Genomic DNA, 8,350 nt, shown 5'->3' on the forward strand with positions numbered 1-8,350 from the left:
TCCTTCATCCACTAGGGGCCACTGGAGTGTAGTTACAATGGGGACGTCCCAGAGCTCCCAAAAAACGGGTGGGAAAGCGCTGAGAGTCCTGTAAAAACTGCTCGGCCAAACAGTGATGCAGAGGCCGTAAAAGTGTCAAACTTGTAGAATTTGACAAAACGAATGTCGGTTTGACCAAGTAGCCGCCCGACAAAATATTCATGGAGACCCCGCGGGCGGCTGCCCACGAAGGTCTTACAATGCGCGTAAAGCGCGCTGAATTGGAAAACGGAGGTTCCCTAGTAACCGCCAAGAAGACTGTCTGATGATCAGATGTATCCAACTGTCCAGCATATGCTGGGGCCCCGGCTATTTAGTACGGGAGCATCGTCCAAAGCAAAGAAGAAAAAACACTTCATCGAATAGCCTGAGACCTCTGTAGAGAGAGTTGACGAGCCCTGACAACATTCAGAGAGGATTGAAAACCACTAGTGTCAGATTTATATGAAAAATGAACCTCCCCTCTGGAAGAAACGACCGCTGAGGCCGAAGCCGAGCCCGGGGAGTTGCCAATAGAGTACTCCCTGAACAAGAGGCCGAACTTACGGCCGCTAGGCTAATCTCATTTGGAAGAAAAGCGAAAAAGGCAGAGACCTAAAATTCCGGTCAGTGTGGTTTGAAGCGCAGCGGAGCAAAAAACCTCCCAGAGAAACCAAAGATGAATGGTAACTGGAAGAAGGGGGAAAAACCCCCTTTTATCTTCATTATGTTCCATAAAGTTTTCCCAAAGTGGCAAAAGCGAGAAGAGGTAATAGACTTCTGAAATCGGAGCCCAGTAGGCCTAACCGAACTAGGGAACTCCTCCCTTCTGAGGTCTCGTGAACAGTCACACGGGTAACCGAAACCAGTGTAAAATTGAACAAGGAGAAAAAAAAAAAAAAAGGAGCCTGTTGAAGTAGACAGTCCAGTCGAGGTAGGAGCCAAGGCTCCTCTACTGACAACAGGCGTATCTGTATCTTCAAGTCATGCGTGGCCCAACCAGCGCCACCGAGAGGACTAGCAAGCATAATCCCCTCCTGTGTTACTGAACATGAAGTAGAAATAGAAAAGGAGGCAGGATAGAATAACCAGAAAACTCCCCGGAGCCCTGAGGGCCTCCACGGCTACTGCCGTCCGAGAGTAATAAAGGGTTAAAGAGTCAGTCAGAACGCCCTGAGGTCGATCCGAAATCTCCGCCCACAGCGGACCAGCTGACAAAACTCCGGGGCATGTTCCCTCACCCAGGAGTCTGACCTGGTGGCTTGATCTGGAAACAAGATTGTTGTCCCCCGTTCCGAGAGGAATGGAGGCGACCACTCATTACGTCGCAACTTGACTGAAGAAATAGAGTCTCTGGTGCCGAGGAATGAAAAAACCTCTGACGGACCGTGTTGAGAAACGTCTATGCGGAGCATAAATTGGATCTGTGTCGAATCAGAAGCTCGTGGATCCTCCGGATATTCAGAAGCCACCTAATGTACAGAGTGGGATAGTAGCAGTAAATTGTCCCATTAGGGAACCAACGTCACCCACTGCCCTTGAAAAAGAGTTATTCTGTTATCTTCCTAAACTCTGTGGGAGCGGAAGAGAGAAGAGTAAAGGACTTACAGTGAAAATGAGAATCCTGTTAAGGGGGAATCTGAGAAAAGCCTGTCCAACGGAAATCAGTAAACAGGCATCTCTGAAGACAAGGGACACGTAAAACTCCCTTTCTTGTTTAAACTAGCAATCACAGACTAAAAGGATTGTAAGGCCAGAATAGGCCTGTCCGAGCCACTTGGCTTCGGAACGTGAAAAGAAAACAAAGGCCTGAGAACTGTCCTAATTCAAATGATATGTGTAAAACAGGGATCAACACCCTTTGCGGTTAGAAACCTATGGAGCGCAGCCTGCAGTATGACTCTCTTGTCATCGTAAATCAGCCGACCCATGCCGAGGGACTCCTGAGACGGTTGTAACCGCCCAAGCCTTCTCCCATCGACCTGCGCCTACCCTGGGACCCTGCAGGTGTAATGGGTGTATAGGATGACATAAAATCAGACTGGACTGAGGATGTTGAACCTCTGCTTCAGCCTTTTTACCCTGAGAACCCCTGGCGACGAAGATATCACCCGTGTGGAGTCAAAAACCTGAAAGGGCACGAAAAAATCTAAAGGGAAGACCAGTAAAGGTCTGTCTTGGAGCTGGGGCAGTAGTAGGAGAAATCAAAGTGGACTTACCTCCAATGGCTCAAGAAATCCTGCAGAAAGTTCCTTCCCCAGAACCATCTGCCCCGTAGGATTTCATGTTTACTTGTCACTGTCGTAGCCCCAGAGGTCGTCGGGTTAAGACAGCCCAAGCGAAGATGCAGGGTCCGAGTCTGTAGACATGGAGACCTCCAAGGAACATAAAGCAGAATCGTGATTCTGACCTGTATCAAAGTATCAATTGATCCTGATGCGAAGCATCCTGTAACCTAGAGGACAATTGTTCCCCAACCTACCTGCTCCGGATACGGTAGAACTATGCTGCCGCATATGTCGATGGATCCCTGAGCAAGGTTGCCTCAGGAAAACGGCGGCTTGATGGACCGGCGATACACCGAGGTGTATACCCTAGAGAGGTTCTGATACCATCTCCTGCCATCTGCGGGGAAAAGATAGGAAAACAAACCTTGTTTGATACCTGATATTGTGTATTCGGGTGTCTGTCGGCCGCCTACCGGAGCCTGCCCAGCTCATCCGAAACTGAACCAGTCGCTGTCATTTTCGTCAATGGCGTGGAACCCTGATGGACTTGACGTGTCCTCCTCCTTTACCTGCAGTATCAGATGAACTGCTGTATTATGTACCTGTATATTCTGAGACACTGGTTCAGATCCACAGAAAACAGACATCAGTAATGCATGGAATGTTAGCAAAGTTTCTTTTTGGAAAGGTGTGTTTGGTCCCGCTGTGATTTGATCCTGTGACCTTGGAAACCAAAGTCCAAGGGCTTACCTGATGAGCTATTGTCTGGTTAATAGTGACATTACCTGCATCATTGATCAAACAGGGGTGTGCAGGTGCGTGGAGGGCGAAGCAGATGGCTCCGCCGCATACTTCACACCTAAGAGGGAATTCTTCGACTATCCCAGGAGAGACAAACGAAAGGAGAAAAGGTGGGTTAAATAAACAGAGCCCTACGTAAGGTCTGCACTATAATGTGTAGTGACCGATACGATTAAAATAAACTTTCTGGAGCAGCGGAGACCTGAACCAGCAACGCTGCGCTGTGGGACAGGAGTCTTAGCCCTAGGCTATAGGAGTTCTCCTTAAAGTTTTGTTTGGATTCAAACCCCTGTTCAGATACCCGCTACTAGCGTACTGAGCCGCAGCGCTATTTGTCTGATGCCTTACACGCATTCCACAATTACAAATAGCATTAGTAACTAGTGACAACAAGGAATAATAAAGGGAAGGCAACACCCCGCCCTGTATTTAGTGTACCGCTAATTAAGGTGCACCAGATGTTTCTCTGAGGTTCCGCTGGCTTTTCAAAATGGTGACCAGCCTGTGAGAAAAATGGGGGAAAATGTTATGTGCAAGATGTTGTTATTAGAAAACATTGCGGAAGTAGCCTACAGCACCTGGTATTCCCAGGCGGTCTCCCATCCAAGTACTAACCGGGCCTGACCCTGCTTAGTTTCCGAGATCAGACGAGATCGGGCGTGTTCAGGGTGGTGTGGCCGTAGGCTTTTATCCCCTATATCTGGTATTTTATGGATTTATCTATATACATACCTACACGCACTTAAATATATATATCTATATATATACATGCACAAACATAACTATATATGTATATATACACACACACCGTAGGTAAATAAATACTGCACAGTAGATCCTTTTAATTATTATTGAGCTGAGTCCCAGCTACTGTAATAGAGCAGGTTCCCTGATTTGCAAGTAGGAAAATGCTGGGTAGAGGAGTCTACTGCAGGAGGAATGTATCTATATTTCAGCAGCCTGAAGTATCGAAAAGTTACAAATCCCAGAGCTGTTGCCTAGCGACGGGGAGACCTGGGAGCCCGCTGAGTAAAGCGGGTTAACTGTTAATATACCTGGGACTTTATTTGTATTTGTCTCTGAGTATGCAAGATTAGCCCACTGGGCTATAGGAGACACTGCAAATATGAAGCCAGGTCTGTGCAGGGAGGAAATGGCCGCCAGAGTGAAACTCCTCTGGGCTATGCGATAAAATCTATATAGTGGATAACTGGATTAGTGCTGAGCCACTCTGACTATATCACATTCTCCTCAGCACCATGTGCATTAAACTCACATAAATGCCTATTACACTATAACAGTGGCCGGGGAGCGGAGAATGCTGAGCCCGCTGTACAGAGCAGGAGTTAGCTCCGCCCCCCGGCTATGGCGCCTTATTGCAAAACTAAGCGGGAAGCGAGCTGTACCCTCCGCTGGGCCTGCGAGTCACCGCCGGGGAGCGCTGAGCCCGCTATACAGCGCTAGTAGAGCCCTGTATCTGCTAGCCGCCGCCGGGGAGTGTTGCGCTGAACAGAGCGCGAGTCGCCGCCTGGGAGCAGGGAGCGCTGAGCTCGCTCTACAGAGCGGGACTTAGCTCCGCCCCCTCCGTACAAGGCGCCAAATTTAAACATTGCTTTGCGCTCGAGCGGGATCCCTGTGCCGGCTCTGTGAGTCGCGCCGAGTGGGGATCTGTGCGGGGGGTGCGGGGAGCTGGGGGAGCAGAGGGTTATCAGAATGACACACACACGTTTTTCAGTCAGGGTTGTATAAACACATACTCAGCCTCCCCCAATCATCCTGTCTGTTTCTCCATGAGGAGGACAGGTAAGGATACAATAAAGTACATTACAGCCCCAGAGAGCCCTTCTGGAGTGGGTTGTACAACAATAAACAGTGCATTGCTCTAAAAACATACATAGCCACCACAAATAAAGTATACTTCACTCACCACTGTGTTCTTGGTGGATCGGCCCCGACACACGCCGCACGCAGCGGCGTCCAGCCGGAATCTTCTGTGGTGGGGTGGTCCCGACACAAGCCGCACGCAGCGGTGTCCGACCATTTTTGATACTCACCGCTGCCATGCTGCCGGAATCTTCTGCTGGATGGAGTGGCCGCGACACGCGCCGCACGCAGCGGTGTCCGCCAACTCAGGAGAGCTCAGTGTCTCCCTCAGCCGGGGCCCATCCCTAGCCGCACGCAGCTGCGATGGGACCCCGCCGGCAGCTCCCGCGGTGCAGACTGGCAGTGGCAGAGCTGCCAGTCTGTGAGTGTGTGTAAGAAAAATAAAATAATAAAGAAAAAAGAAGAAAATTCTTCAGCTAAACCCAAGTGAACCAGCTACCTCGGGCACTTAACTAAGACTGGCTTGGAGGGGAGATAGTAGGGGAGGAGCTAGCCACAGTGTGAGAATTTTTAAAGTGCCAGCTACCAATACCACCTACTATCTCCCCATTGTAACTACACTCCAGTGGCCCCTAGTGGATGAAGGAGAAAACTTCTTTGAAATTAGCAGTTTTCTATCGGGGTTAACCCACGCTTCATCACACACGTCATTCAATTCCTCTGATTCTAGAAAAGCTACAGGTAGTTTTTTCACACCCCACATAATACCCCCCCTTTGAGGTACCTGCAGTATCAGAGATATGCAAAGCCTCCTTCATTGCCGTGATCATATAACGTGTGGCCCTATTGGAAAATACGTTTCTTTCTTCACCGTCGACACTAGATTCATCTGTGTCGGTACCTGTGTCGACTGACTGAGCTAAGGGACGTTTTACAGCCCCTGACGGTGCCTGAGACGCCTGGACAGGTACTAACTGGTTTTCCGGCCGTCTCATGTCGTCAACTGACTTTTGCAGCGTGCTAACATTATCACGTAATTCCATAATTAAAGCCATCCATTCCGGTGTCGACTCCCTAGGGGGTGACATCACCATTACCGGCAATTGCTCCGCCTCCACACCAACATCGTCCTCATACATGTCGACACACACGTACCGACACACAGCAGACACACAGGGAATGCTCTTATCGAAGACAGGACCCCACTAGCCCTTTGGGGAGACAGAGGGAGAGTTTGCCAGCACACACCAAAGCGCTATAAAAATGTATATAAACAACCCTAAAAGGTGTTGTTTCTGTTATATGCGCTTAATATATAAAAATATCGCCAAAATATGCCCCCCTTCTCTGTTTTACCCTGTTTCTGTAGTGCAGTGCAGGGGAGAGTCCTGGGAGCCTTCCTCACAGCGGAGCTGAGCAGGAAAATGGCGCTGTGTGCTGAGGAGAATAGGCCCCGCCCCCTAAAACGGCAGGCTCTTCTCCCGGAGTTTGCGATATATGGCAGGGGTTAAATACATCCATATAGCCTCAAGGGCTATATGTGATGTATTTTAGCCATAGAAAAAGGTATTATACATTGCTGCCCAGGGCGCCCCCCCCAGCGCCCTGCACCCTCAGTGACCGCTGGTGTGAAGTGTGCCGACAACAATGGCGCACAGCTGCAGTGCTGTGCGCTACCTTATGAAGACTTAAAGTCTTCTGCCGCCCGTTTCCGGACCTCTTCAACTTCGGCATCTGCAAGGGGGGTCGGCGGCACGGCTCCGGGACCGGACTCCATGGCTGGGCCTGTGTTCGATCCCTCTGGAGCTAATGGTGTCCAGTAGCCTAAGAAGCAAATCCATCCTGCACGCAGGTGAGTTCACTTCTCTCCCCTAAGTCCCTCGTAGCAGTGAGCCTGTTGCCAGCAGGACTCACTGAAAATAAGAAACCTAAAAAACTTTTTCTAAGCAGCTCTTTATGAGAGCCACCTAGATTGCACCCTGCTCGGACGGGCACAAAAACCTAACTGAGGCTTGGAGGGGGGTCATGGGGGGAGGAGCCAGTGCACACCATGTGATCCTAAAAGCTTACTTTTTGTGCCCTGTCTCCTGCGGAGCCGCTGTCCCCCATGGTCCTGACGGAGTCCCCAGCATCCACTAGGACGTTAGAGAAATGGGGAGAGTTCAGGGAGCGTATGGGGCATTCTACCATCTACAGTGCACCAATAGATCTTCATGTGCTAATTTCCCCTAGCTCAGATTCCTAAGCAGATATTCCCTCATTGCTTTTCTATGTCTAATTCCATTTGTTTTTTGGGTATGTGACTATCAGTAGGTCCTGATTGTTTTCTGCTAGCTAGTCTGGTAATTCCCTTTTCCTTATGTTTCTGTGTGTTTTTTTTCTTTTCTTCTCCTTACTTGCTTAGTTTCTCTGTTTGTAAAATGATGTTTTCTATGTACTGTTAAAATCCCAATAAAAATAATTGTTTAAAAAAAACAAAACAAACTCCTGGATCTCAAGATTCATTTTTTAAAATTGATGCTGATATTTGAGGTTATTATAATAATGTGCTACCCCTGCTCTATTTGATCTATACTGTGCCAATCCTCTTAGCCATCAGCACTGATATTCTTAACCATAGACCTCCAAGACACTTATTTTCTTATTCCGAGGCAGTACTACAAAGGAAGTTCTTCAGGTTTTGGATCACACAACTATGGGCCTAATTCAGATCTGATCGCAGCAGCAAATTTGTTAGCTAATGGGCAAACCCATGTGCACTGTAGGGGGGCAGATAACATCTGCAAGGAGAGTTAGATTTGGGTGGTTTATTTAGTATCTGTGCTTTATTTTTACACTGCAATTTAGATTTCTGTTTTAACACACCACACCCAAATCTAACTTTCTCTGCACGTTACATCTGCCCCACCTGCAGTGCACATGGCTTTGCCCATTAGTTAACATATTTGCTGCTGCGATCAGATCTGAATTAGGCCCTATAATTCTAAAGTACCAGTCTGTTTTTTGACCTGGCAAGGTCTCCTAGAACCCTTACAAAGTTCTGGCGATGGTATTAGAAAAACATTGAGGATCAAGATATAGCCACACTTGGAGGACATTTTGTTGATAGGGTGGTTAGAACAAGACACAAGTGCCAGAAAAAATAAGAGGTAAATCAGAGAAAAATCAAAACTAATGCTACATAGATTTGCTTGCCTATCAAGCTACGCAAATATAAAATGCAACTTTAGAGCAAAATGGTTAAGTTGACACAGAATGTGCTGCTGGCAGTGGTATTTGTGGACATCTAGCGCAATAGGTTGAAAACCTAATCCCTAAGACCTATGTCTGTTGCAACTTAAATTATTAGATATGACAAAATGAGGTAACAAATGGCCAATTTTAAACAATAACTTATCTTTTTCAATGAGGTCAATTCCACCCTGTTTATGCAGCCTCACCTCCACCAGAAACCAACATAACTGAAAAATCACTCAATG

General features: G+C 47.9%; 1 non-coding gene across 1 annotated transcript; it reads right to left on the reverse strand.

Annotated features, from left to right (window-relative positions):
- Nucleotides 1–3,613: 3,613 nt before the first annotated feature.
- Nucleotides 3,614–3,732, reverse strand: LOC134967037 (5S ribosomal RNA). The gene has a single exon (XR_010188771.1). It is a non-coding gene; the product is annotated as a 5S ribosomal RNA (ribosomal RNA).
- Nucleotides 3,733–8,350: the final 4,618 nt, after the last annotated feature.

This window comes from Pseudophryne corroboree, chromosome 10 (assembly GCF_028390025.1).
Source record: "Pseudophryne corroboree isolate aPseCor3 chromosome 10, aPseCor3.hap2, whole genome shotgun sequence".
Classification (NCBI taxonomy): domain Eukaryota; kingdom Metazoa; phylum Chordata; class Amphibia; order Anura; family Myobatrachidae; genus Pseudophryne; species Pseudophryne corroboree.